This window comes from Mustela nigripes, chromosome 15 (assembly GCF_022355385.1).
Source record: "Mustela nigripes isolate SB6536 chromosome 15, MUSNIG.SB6536, whole genome shotgun sequence".
NCBI classification, from domain to species: Eukaryota; Metazoa; Chordata; class Mammalia; order Carnivora; family Mustelidae; genus Mustela; species Mustela nigripes.
Window position 1 is genome coordinate 74436211 of NC_081571.1, and position 16580 is coordinate 74452790.

General features: G+C 39.2%; 1 protein-coding gene and 1 pseudogene across 2 annotated transcripts in view; one reads left to right on the top strand and one right to left on the bottom strand.

Moving 5' to 3' along the window:
• The window catches only part of PCCA (propionyl-CoA carboxylase subunit alpha), a 413253-nt gene that overhangs the window by 294533 nt on the left and 102140 nt on the right, over positions 1 to 16580 (top strand). The window lies entirely within an intron of this gene.
• LOC132003095 (U4 spliceosomal RNA) lies at positions 7864 to 7924 on the bottom strand (annotated as a pseudogene).

Below are 16580 nucleotides of genomic sequence, written 5' to 3' on the forward strand. Positions count from 1 at the left end.
ACTAATTACAACCAAAGTGTAGCATTTGATCTGAGGTTAAAGTAACGATTATATTTTGTTCTGGATATTTCAGAAGTATTGCCTGCATTTTAATTATGAACAATTACTTAAGAATTCAAAAGGACAGATGAAATATACGTTTTAATATGATGACATGTAATTAATATCAGATTCCAGATATCCGTGATTTCTTCCATATTAGTTACACTTTGTTCTTTTATACATGTTTTAATATTTGGCCAATTCTAAAAGACAAATTTGAATCAAAAATCTTGTTCTAAATTGAGAAGTGTTTCATTCAAGATACGAATAGGTGTTTGTTTGTTTGTTTTTTAATAATCATGTGTTTATTTTTAAATTTTTTTTTTAGGATTGTATTTATTCATTTGACAGAGACACAGCGAGAGAGGGAACACAAGCAGGGGTAGTGGGAGAGGGAAAAGTAGGCTTCCTGCTGAGCAGGGAGCCCAATGGGGGGCTCCAACCCAGGACCCTGAGATCATGACCTGAGCCGAAGGCAGATGCTTAGCGACTGAGCCACCCAGGCACCCCAATAACCATGTGTTTAAATGATCCATAAATTTAGCATTTGTGAAACTTTGAAGCAAATCTGTAATCTCCTATATTTATTATAGATTCGATTCTCCCTAGTTATGAAACTTAAGGTTTTTAAAAAAGTGTTACTGTTACAGTTTAAAATATAATGGCTAAACCTGCTCTCCTTCCAAAAATAAAAGAAATCCTCCGTAGAAACAGATCTGCAAAATACATGAAAAAAAAAAAAAAAGCCAGTTGGTGTATTTGTAGACGTGCCAGTGTGAATGAAGAAAGAGAGTTTAGTGTTGCTGAAACTTGTAACCATCGGCCACTTCTTTCTGCCCACTAAGCTAACTGGTAGGCAGGTGCACACGCTACAGAAGCGAACATCGCAATTGACACTAATTGGCATAGTTGTTGGCAGTCTTATCAGAAAGCAAAGGGCTGAATGGTTGAATGGGTTTAGAGAACTTGAATGATAATAAGCATTTTTATATGCATCTTGAATTACTTTTGTGACCCAGACTAACGGGAACACTTCATTCTGACCTCATCCTTCAATGAATAGAAATTATAGAATGCGCGATGCGCAGTGTGTGATTACTGATTATTTTTCAGGTAACCTTTTACAGCTCTGCCTGCTCCACTGCTCCCTGTCCACCTCCCCCTCCCCTTGGGCTCGAAGACACCAAAGTGTGTGTGTGGAAGAAAAAGGAGATAGCTAACTATTGTTACTGAGTATTAGATTAATTTTTTGATTGATTTGTCACCAAAAGCTTGGTGCAGGTCATAGTACTTTAGGCTTAACTTAAGAAAAAAATATATCGAATTTATAGATGAAAAAACAAGAAGTCTGGGATTGCTTCTAAATAGTCACAGAGTAGTGGAGATGGAGGAGAGACAGGATTAGCTTGAAGGGGAAAAGTTTTGAACAAGGGTGCTGGAACTGTGGGGGTTATTAAGCTATTCTCGCTGTTGATGCACTTGTTGGAAATTTTCCGTTACATAAGGGTTGTTCTTTTGTTTCTTTAATGTGCTAGTCATCTCACCCCTGCTTTGGTAAGGTCTTCTGTACTCGCCAGTTCCTTCCCAGTACCTGCTTTTAAAATTGTTTCCTAGTTTTTTTTGTTTTTTTTTTGTTTTTTTTAATCAAAAATGACCCTAAAATGAGAGTTGTATTACCCAAGGAACTAATCTGTGTGCTCGTATATAAATGAGTTAAATTTCTAGGCAGTGAGCATTTTAATAGGAGCTTTCTAAAGATGGTTTCTTAATTGAAAAGAATTACTGTCTGTATGGAATTTTTTGTCACTAGGCTGGATCTTTATGCTTATTCTGATAATGGCCCCTCACAGAAGGGTTAACAATTTTAGGTTTTCCATAATGATTGATCTTAGCTTTTTTGTGCTAGAGGTAATGGTGTGTTTTTCTCCTATAGAAATATTTTCCATGAAGTATTTTTCTTTAGTTAAGAGAGGGCATGACTGTATTGTTTAGCTTGTGTTTTTGGTCATGTAGGGATTTCTGTGTGTTTGGTCCACTTTCCACCCCAAAATAATTTAGAATTACCAGTGTTAGAAATAAAGTCAAGTCTTCGTTGGCCCAAAGGGCTGTTTTGCAAAGGGATGTCTGGGGAGGGGTGCTTACTTGCGGCATTTGCTGGAAAGTTTAGTGCTGCAAGCAGTTACTGTCACCCTTCCTTCTGTCTACCGGTTATTACATAGATGAGTAGTTTATGTAAATTTTGTACTCTGCTGTTGAGCCAAGTCCTCTTGAGATTTATTATAATCAAGTATTAGTAAACTTTGTAGAAGGTGTTTGAAATGTCGATCCTTGGCTAGTAAGAGTTGGAGAAACCAAATTTTTCAGACTGTTGCGGCTTTTCCATCCTTCGGATCTGTCCTGAGAATTGATTTGAGTTGAGCCTGATTTCAAAGTATCATTGCTTAAAACACCTCAGATTTTTTTTACAGCTTTCTAAGAAATAAAAATATAAAGATGTCAGTATTTCTGTTTCAGTTTGTATCTCCAGAGGTCCTCAAGAATGCATGCAGTTTGCTCGTTAATTTCTTGTGCTGTTCCTGGTCAGTGTCTACTCTTCCCTTTGCTCCATAGCTTTTTCTTTGGCCATGATAGGTGTATTATTTCTTGTAACTGCTATCCAAACTGATATATTACATTAGCCATACTGCTTTTCAAGGCTCCTGGACAAGTGCCAGTTTTCCTGTCCTTTCAGTTTGGGAGCACAGTTTTAGGAATAATGGAATGGTCTTGCTTTGTTCGCAGTCATCAGAATGAAAAGGATTTATCTAACAATTTGAATAGATAATTTTATTTGTGTGGACATGAAAGTGAAACCTAGAAATGGGATGGAATTTTAAGTGGCATTTTTTATTTGTTTTGAAATTCTTTCTTTCTCTCTTTCTGTAAATGAGCTATGTTAAATTTGTCGGGGGGGGGGGGGTGGGGTGTTCGTCTCTGATACACTAGATCCTGTGTAGATTTTGTAATTGTAAAAGGGCTTAATGGAGTGTATATGTATGATTGGAATAACTTTAATCTGCTACTCTAAGCACATGAGGGTTTTTATTTTTATTTATTTATTTATTTATTTTAAAGATCTTATTTATTCGTTTGACATACAGAGATCACAAGCAGGCAGAGAGGCAGGCAGAGAGAGAGGAAGGGAAGCAGGCTCCCTGCTGAGCAGAGAGCCCAATGGGGGGCTTGATCCCAGGACCCTGGGATCATGACCTGAGCTGAAGGCAGAGGCTTTAACCCACTGAGCCACCCAGGCGCCCCACATGAGGGTTTTTAAATACAAGTATTAGCAACACTTCACAGGACAATATGACTAAAAATACTTTGGTTTTAAAGTTTTTATTTAAATTCGATTTATTTTGGCTACTGTGGACATTGCTGCTATGAACATTGAGGTACATATGGCCCTTCTTTTCACTACATCTGAATCTTTGGAGGAAATACCCAGTAGTGCAATTGCAAGGCATGGAGTAGCTCTATTTTTAATTTTTTGAAGAATCTCCACTCTGTTTTCCGAAGTGGCTGCACCAGCTTGCATTCCCACCAACGGTGTAAGAGGGGTTCCCCTTTCTCTGCATCCTCTCCAACACATGTTGTTTAATGTCTTGTTGATTTTGGCCATTCTAACTGGTGTAAGGTGGTATCTCAGTGTGGTTTTGGTTTGAATCTCCCTGATGGCTAATGATGATGAACATTTTTTCATGTGTCGAGATGCCCTTCAACAGATGAGTGGATAAGGAAGATATGGTCCATATATACTATGGGGTATTATGTCTCCATCAGGAAGGATGAACACCCAACTTTTGTATCAGCATGGATGGGACTGGAAGAGATGATGCTGAGTGAAATAAGTCAAGCAGAGAGAGTCAATTATCATATGGTTTCACTTACTTGTGGAGCATAAGGAATAGCTTGGAGGACATTAGGAGAAGGAAAGGGAAAGTGAATTGGGGGAAATTGGAGGGGGAGATGAACCATGAGAGACTGTGGACTCTGAGAAACAAACTGAGGGTTTTAGAGGGAGGCGGGACAGGGGTAGGGTGCGCATGGTGGTAGGTAGTAAGGACACGTATTGCACGGAGCACTGGGTGTGGTGCATAAACAATGAATCTTGGAACTTTGCATCAAAAACTAATGATGTATTTTATGGTGACTGACATAACACAATAAAAATAAATTCAGTTTAGTTAACATAGAGTACATTATTAGTTTCAGGGGTGGAATTCAGTGGCTCATCAGTTGCATGTAACACCCTGTGCTCACTACCTCCCGTGCCCTCCTTAATGCCCGTCACCCAGTTACCCCGCCCCCACCCAGCAACCCTCTGTTCCCTAGAGTTAAGAGTCTCTTGTGGTTCGCCTCCCTCTCTGTTTCTATCTTATTTTATTTTTCCTTCCCTTCCCCTATATTCATCTTGTTTTGTTTCTTAAATTCCACATATGAGTGAAATCATATGGTATTTGTCTCTCTCTGACTTATTTCACTTTGCATAATACCTTCTACTTCCATCTATGGCGTCGCAAATAAAAATACTTTTTACTTAAAAGTTACTTTATTAGTCTTACCAAAAGCTGTCCTGGAGAGTTTTTAATGAGAACTATATTGTCAGTGGTCAGCAATCTAAGATAAAAGCTACTTATCTGAATAACACACATTAAGGCTACATGAAAGCAAGTAATTTTGGTTTTGTCTGCTTTATGTTGTGATACTTAACTTAAAGAGCTTAGCTTTGGTAGCTCTCGCTACCAAGTAAACAAATGTATAAATAAAAGTTAGGTTTTCTATCTCAGTGAGTTTGATAATTTTTGTTTTTATGTATTTATTTGAGAGAGAGAGGGCATGCGAGTAGGGAGAGGTTGGAGGGAGAAGCAGACTCGCCACTGAGCAGGGAGCCCGATGCGGACTCGATCCTGTGACTCCAGGATCAGGACCGGAGCTGAAGGCAGTTGCTTAACCAACTGAGCCTCCCAGGCGTGCTGATAATTTTTATTTTTAATACAATAGATAAATGTCAAAGATCTTTCAGTCCTCAACATCAAAGCATCGTGCTAAGCTCTTCATGATGTACATGGAAGAAGAAGACACTAATCTGCCCTCATGAGCTTCTGGTTTCATTGGGAGGTTTTGAGATCAATACAGTACTGTTCTGTAATATAATGCATAATTTGATAAGTGCATAGAGATTCAGAATGTTACAGAAAGTCAAAGAAAGACTCCATGTAGTAGAGCATAAGACTAGAGGTGGTAGAGGTGGGTTTGGGGGGTGTGAGGCAGAAAGTCGGGAGCAAACGACGGAGTCAGTAGCATATGGAGTAGGTAATGAAGAAGGGATGGGGGAAGGCTGTTAGGCTGACTTGACTCTTTCAAGTTTAAATAGTAAGAATAAAACTCAGGGTAAAGAGCTGGTGCACACTTGTCTCTAAGAGAAAGAGGGAAGAAAAAATCAGAATGGTTGCTAGGTTGACTGAGGACCTTGAGGGCCCTGCTGAGAAGTTAAATTTTTATTTATTAAGCAACTGGAGGCCTAGGGAGATTTTGAGCCAAGAAAACTTGTAAGATAAAGCCACATCTTTAACTGCTCAGTGGAAGGAAGTAGAATTGTTGTTAACTGATTGGGCTTTGGGAAGGTTTTCTGTCTGGACCCGTCCCTAATAGGAAAAGAAAGATAAAGGGTTTGCCTTTGCTCAGTAGTTGATAAGAGAATTTGGGCAGATACGCGAGAGAAGTCAGCAGTAGCGGTAAGAGGAAGAGAAGGGGTCAAAAAAGCAAAACTCAGTAATCGGAGTATCTTTGAGAATGTGTCTGCTTCTCTCAACGCCACCTGGGATTATGAGTCCGTCTGTAAAGCGTCTCTGCCTGTGGCCACCTTGGCTTGATAATTAATCATCGGTAGGGATTGGAATTCTTTGGTACCAAGTATGGCTGTCCAAATAGTTGGCCTAACCTGATAATCTATGTTTTTAAGCTTTTTACTGTGGAAAACCTGAAGTATACACAAAATTGAAAGACAAATACAATGAGTACCATGTGTTCTCCTTATTTTATCTATGTTCGCCTTTTAAAAATTTCTGGAGTATTTTTAGACACATACCACGCATGCTATCAATTGATGATTTTATTGTTATTTATTTGTTCGTTTGTTGGTTTTTAGTTTTTGGAGTACCAGGTCTTTCTGCGTCCCAAATTCCCAAACTCTTCTGCACTGATCATGTAACACACTGTTCCTTTTTTCTCCAAAGAGAAACCTCCTTTTTTTTTGAAATTCACATTAGTGTCAATCAGTTGACCTTTTTTTTTTAAAAAAAAAAAAAAAGATTTATTTATGTATTTGACAGACAGAGATTACAAGTAGGCAGAGAGGCAGGCAGAGAGAGAGAGAGGGAAGCAGGCTTTCTGCTCAGCATCCCAGGACCCTGGGATCATGACCTGAGACAAAGGCAGAGGCTTTAACCCACTGAGCCACCCAGGCGCCCCTGACCTTTTTTATAGTTTAAGCAATATCACATTCTTTTTCTAATATACACTTTCTGAATTACTGTGAAATATATTTAAGGAAGATTATATATATATGTATACATATATGTATATATATACATATGGATGTTGGACAAACAAAAAAAAAGTGGCAGACTTATCAGTTAGGTGGATGGGTAGTGGAAGCCAGGTGTCTTACTGTCAGAGAAGGGAGTAACAGATACAGCACGGAGGATGGTTAGAATGTACCCAGCAGTGTTGGATGGTAATGAGAGAGATCAGGGTGAACTCATGGTTTTTAAATTTTTTTTTTTAAGATTTTATTTATTTATTTGACAGAGAGAAATCACAAGTAGACTGAGAGGCGGGCAGAGAGAGAGGGGGAAGCAGGCTCCCTGCTGAGCAGAGAGCCTGATACGGGGCTCGATCCCAGGACCCTGAGATCATGACCTGAGCCAAAGGCAGCGGCTTAACCCACTGAGCCACCCAGGCGCCCCGAACTCATGGTTTTTAGAGGTAGATTCAGAAACAGATGTAGATGCACATAGTACTTAATATGCCAGTGGGTATGACCTCCATGGTTATGGGACACATTGACCATGGACCTTGTGGTATGATGCTGAAGAAAGCACAGTATCACTGTTGTATAGTTCCTGGTAAAAACATATAATCATGAGGAAACATTCTTCTGAATTCAGGCATATTCTACAAAGTAACTGATTTATACTCTTCAAAAATGTCAAGGTTATGAGAATTAAGAAACTGATCCGGGTTGACAGAGACTAGTGAGACGTGACCGCTAAACGCAGGAGCATACATTAGATCTAGGATATGCGTAATGGGCATCACTGGGGCCATTTGTGGGTATTTGAATACAGTTTGTGGATTTGATGGTAAAATTAGATCAGTACTAATGCACCGATTTTGCTGGTAATACTGTACAGAGGTCATCCGTGTTCTTAGGATTGCAACTGGGCTATTAAGGGGGCAATGGGACATTATAACTGGCAAAAATTGTTAACAACTAGGGAATCTGAGCTTGAGGCGCTGTTGCTGCAATTTTTATGTACATTTAAAAAAAACGGTTTATTTTAGAGAGCACGTGAATGGGGGGAGGGACAGAGGGAAAGGGAGAGAAAGAGTCTTCAGACTCCCCGCTAAGTATGGAACCTGACTTGGGGCTTGTTCTCACAACCCTAACAAGATCATGACCAGAGCTAAAATCAAGAGTTGGCACTTAACCGACTGAACCACCCAGGCGCTCCAATTTTTTATGTACATTCAAAATTACTTCACACAAGAGGGGAAAATGTAGCAATAATCGCGCCTGGGATAAACCTCATTGGCTACGATACTGCCACTGCGCAGAGCTAAGAAGGAACAAGGTAAAGGGAAATACTTTCCCAGCCCATCCATTGGCGTGACAGACATGGATCGTACCGTTTTCCTGTAAGAAGCAATGAAAAAATCATGGAGACTCCGTAAGCCTTACCTTGTACCAGTACAGTCACGCCAGTGTTTTACAGAGCTGATAAGCAATCCTACTGCCTCGTTCCAAGTGTGCCTTTTGAAAAACTGTGAACAACTTAATATATAGATTTTTACTAGGGTTTTTCTTGAGATATAATTGGGACTTACAGAGTAAAAGGCCGGTTGTTACTATATGCAGTGGGGGGATTTGGTGAGTAATTCTTGGGCATCAATTCCAGTATCTCACTTCTTACCATGACAAAAAAGTTTTATTGTTCATGCTTAGAAAACATTCTATTATTAGATCTGTAATTTGTGAGCAGTTTTAAGGACATAAAATACATCCTTTTTGGGGGGGGGCGGGGTACAACAAATTTACTACTACAATTTTAAAATTTAAGCATAAAACTACCAAATACATGTTATTGCTATTGTAGTAAAAGGAAGAGATAATAAGTATCTCTGCATATGTATTAGCAATAATACCACCAATGGCCACAGGAGCTGAGAAGAGAGTGCAGGACTGGGGGTAATCCTCGGTAGGTAGGATCACAGAAGATAGAATAGCAAATAGATTTGTTGTTGGCCTGGAGAAATGAACAATTAGGGTCAGTCGTGTTTCTAAGGGTAGAACTAGAGTGCACAGTCACAGATGAGATAAAGGAGGTAGGATTAGGAAATGGCATGTCACCGTTGCAGCGTAGGGGAATGTAGGATGAAGAAGGACTTAGACGTTGCTGTGAAAGCAGTAGAGCCCACTTAGGTCTTGTGTGAGTAAACTGGTAACTAAGGTCCTGGGATTTCGTTGTGGGGGGCATCTCTGGTAGCAAAATGCACCGGAAAAGCAAAGGAAATACTAGTAGAAATCAGATGAAATTAAAAGGATAAAAATAGAGGAGATATGAATGGAAGAAGAAGCAAAAGTAGGCCTGTTGAAAAATGGATCCAGAATAATCGTTATTGTGGGGGGAGGACATAGTATCACTATATTGAACGTCCACCAACAGCCAGCATTTGCTGAGGACTTATTATGTGCCTGGTACTGGTCTCAGTGCTTGACTTTGTTCCTCATAACCACTCATGAGCACAGATTTAACACATGAGGACACAGAGACATGACAATTAGGCAGTTTGTAAACCCGAGGTTCAAATATAGGCATACTGACTGTTGACAAAAAACCATGAGAAACTGTGGACTCTGAGAAACAAACTGAGGGTTTTGGAGGGTTTGGGGGTGGAAGGTTGGGTGAACCTGGTGGTGGGTATTACGGAGGGCACGTACTACTCGGAGCACTGGATGTGGTGCATAAACAATGAATTCTGGAACACTGAAAAGAAATTAAAAAAAAGTAAAAACCCACAAATCTACAGAGAGAATGCAAAATTCTGCCATAATTTCATAGATTGAGTAGAAGAAAAGGTAGTTTCACTTGTTCCTTATGTTAAAGTCCTCTACCTACGGTTATTCACTAAGCTGTGATGTAATTTACAGTATTAACTGCAGAGAATGACCTTATCACACTAATCCAAAAGAAACTACTACTATAATTAAAGTGTGGGCAAAATAATGTAGGATTTTTTTTAAAAAAGCCATACAACTGAAATTACAGTTGTTACTGATCAATTAATGAGGCGATAATTAAAGAGAAACTGGGCACCCTGGCTGATTGTAGACCAGTACCTAAAATTTGTTTTTGTAATTCACATCCTTTGAGATATATTTAATTACATTTATAACACATGCATATTTAATACAGTCTTTTGTGACAGATTAACAGATCTTCACCATCATTGTGTCTAATCCCTTTTGATGTTTTTGTCATTTATTACGTTATCTATTTGGGAGAGAAATAAAAGACTGTTTCCAGGGCAATAGCGGTAAAGAAGAAACGTATGAAAATGGTTGTCTCCTTTTGTTTTCAGAAAACAAGCATCTCATTTCTCTCTGGAAGGGCAGTAGAGGTATCATGACTATATTTTGGAATAAGAAAATATTTTAGTAAATAGGGGAGCAGGATAAAGAAAACCTACCCTTTCTCTGTCAATTTAAGATCTGTATTCAGGTTGTCCTGTAGTTTATATTAGAATGTTAGGAATCATTATTAAAGTTGAACAAGAATGTTTGAGTTATTTTTGTCATGTTTTCCCTGAGAAATTAATGTCGAAACCAGTAATTTAGCAAAGTTATTGGATGTAAATTTTAGGAAAGTTATGTGCTTCTTATTGTCAACATTTTAACTTCAGAATTTTTTTTTAAAAAGTTTATTTGTTGGGCGCTTGGGTGGCTCAGTGGGTTAAAGCCTCTGCCTTCAGCTCAGGTTATGATCCCAGGGTCCTGGAATCGAGTTCCGCATCGGGCTCTCTGCTCCGGGGGGAGCCTGCTTCCCCATCTCTCTTTACCTGCCTCTCTGCCTACTTGTGATCTCTGTCCAATAAATAAATAAAATATTTTTTTTAAAAAGTTTATTTGTGTTTCACCTATCCAGCGGGAGTATGTGTTGAGGTCAGTGTACTATAATAATGGCGGATGGTGGTAATATCCCATGTATTTAACTGCATGGTCTACAGATTTCTTTGTTATTAGGGAGTGTTGGATAGACCTCATCGATTTGATACACAATTGAATAATATTTTTGTTAGCAGTAATTAAGAAATAAGAACCAAAAAGAACCAGTATACAGCATCTTTATCTTCTGAATAGTCTTCTTACAAGGTACAAATAAGCTATGAGTTTCTGCTACACACAAGCATTGTACCTTCGTATTTACAGGTGTTACTTTTGCTTTTGACATGTGGATTTCAGTGAAGTACTCAGAATTGCAAGATAATTGCTTCTGTTGCTTCCATAATTTATATGGTTCTTTAATTTCCTTATATGTGTAACAGGAGGAGAGGGTTGGGTTGGAGTATGTTTTTCTAGGATCCTTTCCAGCCTAATAGCCAAATCAGAAAACCACAGATCTTTTTCCACGTTCTGTGTGGACTGATAATTTTTAAGGTAGGCTATGAAAGGGCAGACTAGTTATTCCTTTCTGGAAATTAGCTATAGCTTGATCAACAAACCTTTTTTATCCTTCATATTGTTTTCAGGAATAAAAGCGAAATATATGATCAAAGTCTTTTTTAAGTAGTGGAATGAACACCTTGATTTTTATCTTAGGTCTAATTCTGCACAATACTAGTCTTAACATTTGATGACAAAAAAGAATTTGTGTATAACCAAAAAGAAGAATTGTATGGTGAATCAGAAACACTTTTTATAGGCTGTATCTTCCCAAATTTTTTATTATTTTTGGAAAAGCTTTTTGGCAAATACTTTGTTTTTTAAAGTTTTTACATTCCTACCTTTGAAAAAACTCAGCTTACAGGTGCTTACTGTAATAGAAGTTATAATATTTTAACTGTGTCATGAGGTACCTCTGAGGAAGTGCTTTTTTTGTTTTTTAATGGTAAAGGATGTAAGTAATCTCTCACAAATGTCAAATTAATTTTGGGTGTGTACTTTCTTTTTCCCTTACGATTACGTAGATAGGAAAATTGAATGTTCCAAACAACTCATGGAAAATATTCCACATCAACACTATTTGTACCATAAATGTAGTTAAACATTATTAATGGAGTACAGAGTTACCAGTAGACTGTTAAATATGAGAACATGCTTTCTTGGAATAGGAAAGAAACCATGTTTTTGAAGTGGTGTTTTAAACATCATAAACATTCTTATGAATAACTTAACTGAAGTTACCCTCTTTAGGTGGGGGAAACTTGGCAGAAAATAGTGTGTGTTAAGATGGATTGCATGAATTCTATCTGCTGTAGACTTGTGCTGCTTAATTTGAACTTAAAATATCCGTACTTTAAGTAGAATGTAATCTTTAAATGATTACAGAATGCTGAGACATATGATGGTATCATACTGAAGATTGCAGCACTACACATCTTTTTTGGAGTTCATACTTTCCAGAAGCAGGCAGGACCTTTATTTGGTCATTCTCACATTGTTGTTTTTTCCCCGTTTACCTCTGATTTTTGTAAATGATTGGGTTTATGTTCACCAGAGACCATTCTGCCTGTAGTGCGGAGAACCAAGTGGCGTTACTGAAAAATACATGCAGAGAGCTAGTCTCTCGCGGTGGTCCAGGGAGAGGCAGTAGCAGGTGCTATGCTGCGGGGTGGGGGTGGGGTGCTTGTGCTAAGGGTAGAGGGCAGGGGGGCCTTTGGAAAGCCTCCCCAGTCATCCACGTTCTTCCGCACAGTCTCTCCACTCCTCTCTGCCCTTTCCACTGTGGCCTCGTGTCTCTTGCTTTGTCATCAACAAACCGCCCTGTGTTCTCAGACACTTTCTCTGGATGTTCTGCCGCTTACTTGCCTTCACAGAAACCTGGTGGTGGTTTTTTTCCCATAACACATGCACCTCCGAGATGGGAAGCGAGTTGTTTCCCCTGGTTCCATTCTAGACCCTGTGGCCCTCCGTCTTGTTCTTTGACGTTCATGCTGTATCACTGCCTCCCTCCTTGGCGGCCGCCACGTTCCCTCCCCTGCATTTGAAGGCCGGCAATCAGTTTGTGGGCTCTCTGCCTCAGGACAACCATGAGGGCTTATATTTTCTCTCCAGCCGTGGATCCCACTCCCGTTTTTCCATTCTTTATCCAGCTTAGATACCCTGGCCAATAATTACAGTAATTCGCTTACACATACTCTTAACTCCCATCATTCCTAGACTTAGAGGAACTCGGCGTCCCAGTTTCTTTATTCCTGCATTGGGCAAATACCTGGGCATCGCTGGACAAAACCACATACCAGAGGCAGATTCAGGTCATTATATGCGCACGAGGTCCCCACTGTGGCTGAGCACACCCAGCACTGGGAGGCAGTTGTGCTGCTGCTTTTCTGATAAGCTCATCCCCCTCCCTTTTCTTCGGGATTATTTCATGACCTCTGTATTCAAACCTTTCACTTTCCTTCCCCAGTTTATACCACTCCTGAGTATCCCGCTTCTCCCCAGGACCCATGGTGGGGACCCAGTCACCGTAATTTTCATTTTTATTTCCTCTGATTTGTTCTCCAAACTGTAGCTAGACTCATCTTTCAGAAAGACACAGCTGACGATGGCACTCTCCATTTGGAATCCTTTAGAGCATCTTGTCACTCCTCCTCCCCAACGTGCCATGCTCGCCTTTGTTTTCTGTGCTCTGCACACTGGTTTCATACGAGCTAAGCTCTTTCTTGCCTCTGGGATTTTTATTTCTACACGAGATTCCCTCTGGGATAGCCCCTCTGCACCTTCCCACCGACCCACCACCAACAACCAGTTTCTCTACTCACGCTTCAGATCTTGGCTTAAATATCACCTCGTCCCAAGAGGTCTTCTTTCCTGCAGAGAAGTAAGGAGTAGTCAGAATTAGGAAGAAAGTATACAATTGCTGAAGATTTGTGACCTTTCAGAATATAGTTTTAGCAAATAGATTGTAGGAGTATGTGGGAGAAGTTACTTGATAGGAAAATAGGCACAGAGCACTTGTTCTAGGGCCTGATAGAGAAAAGAAGGAAAGCAGCACTTTGGTGGTTGGAGGGCATAGTGGGTCATGTAGGTGCCCATCTGTGAAAATAATAGGTGTTCGGTACGTGTGCGAGGCAGAGGGGAAATGCCTGGTGTGTGAGATATCAGCAAAGGAAAGAAGGTTCAGTGATGCCAAAAAATCAGAGGATTTATGTCTTGTGGCTTCAGTTTTGGTAAAGAAAAGAAGACGTTGTCTGCCAAGAGTATGGGTCAGAATTAATGTGATAACTAATTTAACTTTGGTGCACTTGCGTCCTGGGTCTGTTTAAACTACAGGCACGAAATCTTTATGTCTGGGTTAGTGTTTCTAAACAGAGATGTTGTATCTTTGGTTTGTTTTTTAAATAGAATTTTATAGTAATTTAAAATATTCTAGTGTTTTCATGTTGCTTAGAACATTTCCACAATATTGTCTGCCTTGAAAGGGGTAAAATATTATTTCTGTCATTTGTCATTTTATTCTTTTTATTCTTTTTTTTTTTTTTTTTTTTTTAAGCATAGAGGCAGGCAAAGAAAGAGAGAGGGGGAAGCAGGCTCCCCGCCAAGCAGAGAGCCCGATGCGGGGCTCGATCTCAGGACCCTGAGATCATGACCCGAGCTGAAGGTAGAGGCATTAACCCACTGAGCCACCCAGGCGCCCCTGTCATTTTATTCTTGGTCTATTTTTATCCCCACACTGAATTTGACTTAAATTGTTAGCTCTTATTGCTTGTCAAAGGAAAGATCTTAAAAATCTTCTTCCCCAAACAGAGGTGTTTGAGCAAAACCAAGTCCCTTTCAAATATTGGAACTTGCCATGTCAGAAATTAACTAAGTGTATCTTAAATAAAAGGCCTTCACAGCCATGAAACCATAGAATTTGAGCCTAGAAGCCATCTTCAGTGTTGCTCATTCCAGTCCCTCATTTCTCAATAAGCAAGAGTTGATGCAGAGGTATTGTCCAAAATACATGATCAAATTGGGTGTTGGAGATGAATTCGATAAATCTGTGACCAGAGAAATTGAAATGAGTATTGGTTGGTGTGTTAACCAAAATGAGGAAGGGCAGCTGTTATGTATTGTGTGCCTGTTAGTGAAAGGTATAAAGTAAATACTGACTTCATGCTGCCATGAGAGAGAAGAATGGGCCCTTACACTGTTCCTCACTTTTGTAGTTTTGAATACATACCATATGGATACAGAACAAAATTTTAAAAGTATGAATAGATTTGCAGTAAAGGAAAGCCTGCCTTCTATCCCTGTCCTGCAGTCCCTCTGTTCCTCATATATTTATCTAGAGGTACTCTATACATTTAAAAAACACAGGGTTTTTTTTCCCCCTTAACAAACGATAGCATACTCTGTATGCTCTTCTGTAATTTCTTGGGTATGGTTTCATATCAGTGTATAGAGAGATGCCTCCTTTTTAAAAAAGGGGTGCTAAGTTCTCTTATATGCCACAAGATATGTTGATATGATATATTTTAAGGACATGTTGGCTGGGTATAAAATTGGGGGGCAGTGTTTTCCTTTTTAGTACTTAGACCATATTGCCCTGTAGTCTTATGTATCAGTTTTGCCCTTGAGAAATTAGGCTGACCTGAGGTTTTTTCCTAGCTTGTGTCTGCTTTCTTACTTTTCCCTAAATATCCACATAAAACTGTCTTTCTTCCTAAAGTTCCATAAACAACAACATTCCACAATTTTGAGGTTTTATTTATTTTCAAAAGTTTTATCCCATCATATCTTTGAACTTTCATTTATTTTTTCTTTATAAGCCTTTTTGAAAAAGTCATTCATATATTCTTGGATCCATTTCTCCCTCCTCCATGTCTGTTGTCTTCTCTATAAATTTTTATATTGCTAGTCTTGTCTGTTTTGTTTTATATGGTATCTCCACGTCCTTGTCTGTCTTTGTAGTCTCATTGATTCTATTTTCGGTTGCTTCTTAAGGTGGCTTTTATCTTATAATGTTATTTTTCTCTTTATTTTTTTTCTGAGTTCTACCAGCTTGATTTTCATTTCCTTCTGTTGTTGTATGATCTCTTCTTTGAACCTTTGTTTTTCTTCTTTGAGCTCATTTTTTAAAAGAGGAGTCGTGTTTCCTATGGTTATCTTTGAGACTTTGCAGAATTATTTATCTGAACTCTTCCTGTGTTTCTCCAAGTAGTTCTTCTTGTGTTATAATACTCTTAATTTACCTTTTTCTCTTGATAAAAATATGTTTTACAAATTGTATGTGAAGATCCAGCATTGGTTACTTTCTGATCGTTATGTGCAGGAGGGTCGTTGGCTGTGTATAAGCATGGGCAGCCTATAGCTTTTCCTTGTTAGGCCTGTTAGTCTAATACCCTTTCATCAAATCTGTTATTTCCATTGTCTTGGATTTCACTTTCCATTAGGTTCTGGCATGGAAAAGATAGGGTGGTGCTTTATGTCACGTTCTCAGTGCTGTAGTAATGAAATGCCACTTCCACTCCACACCTGCTGCTTCATCCCCCCCCGCCCCACACACACACACACACACCACCACCACCAAGGCTGAAGAATTAGGTGTAGACAATCCACATGGCATAGTAACAAGAATTCTTCAGGTCAGTCTGCTCCGATCTTTCCTAAGGTATTAAAATGTTCAAATTCCCTGCCTCTCCTAATGGCCTATACTTACATCTAGATTTCACTCATCTCGTGAAAGCATCAATAGTATCATTGTATCTTCTGTCCTGAATTATGTTTCTTGGTGAAGTCTGTTTATGGCTTGAGGCCTGAGAAAACACATGATGGTTTACAGCATGTTCATTTCTCGCATTTAAAATTCGAAGATATGCTTCAGAGATACTGATTTGGAGCTCTGATAACTTCCTTGCTTCAGTTATATAGTGATGTCACAAAATTATGTTCATTACTTCCCAGGTGTGAAGGGAGATATGTCTGTCTGTCATGTAATCTTTCTCAGAAGCCTTCTGCCTTGAGTAAGGGGTGAGGGGAAGGAAACACTTTAGTTTTTTGGTTTTTGATT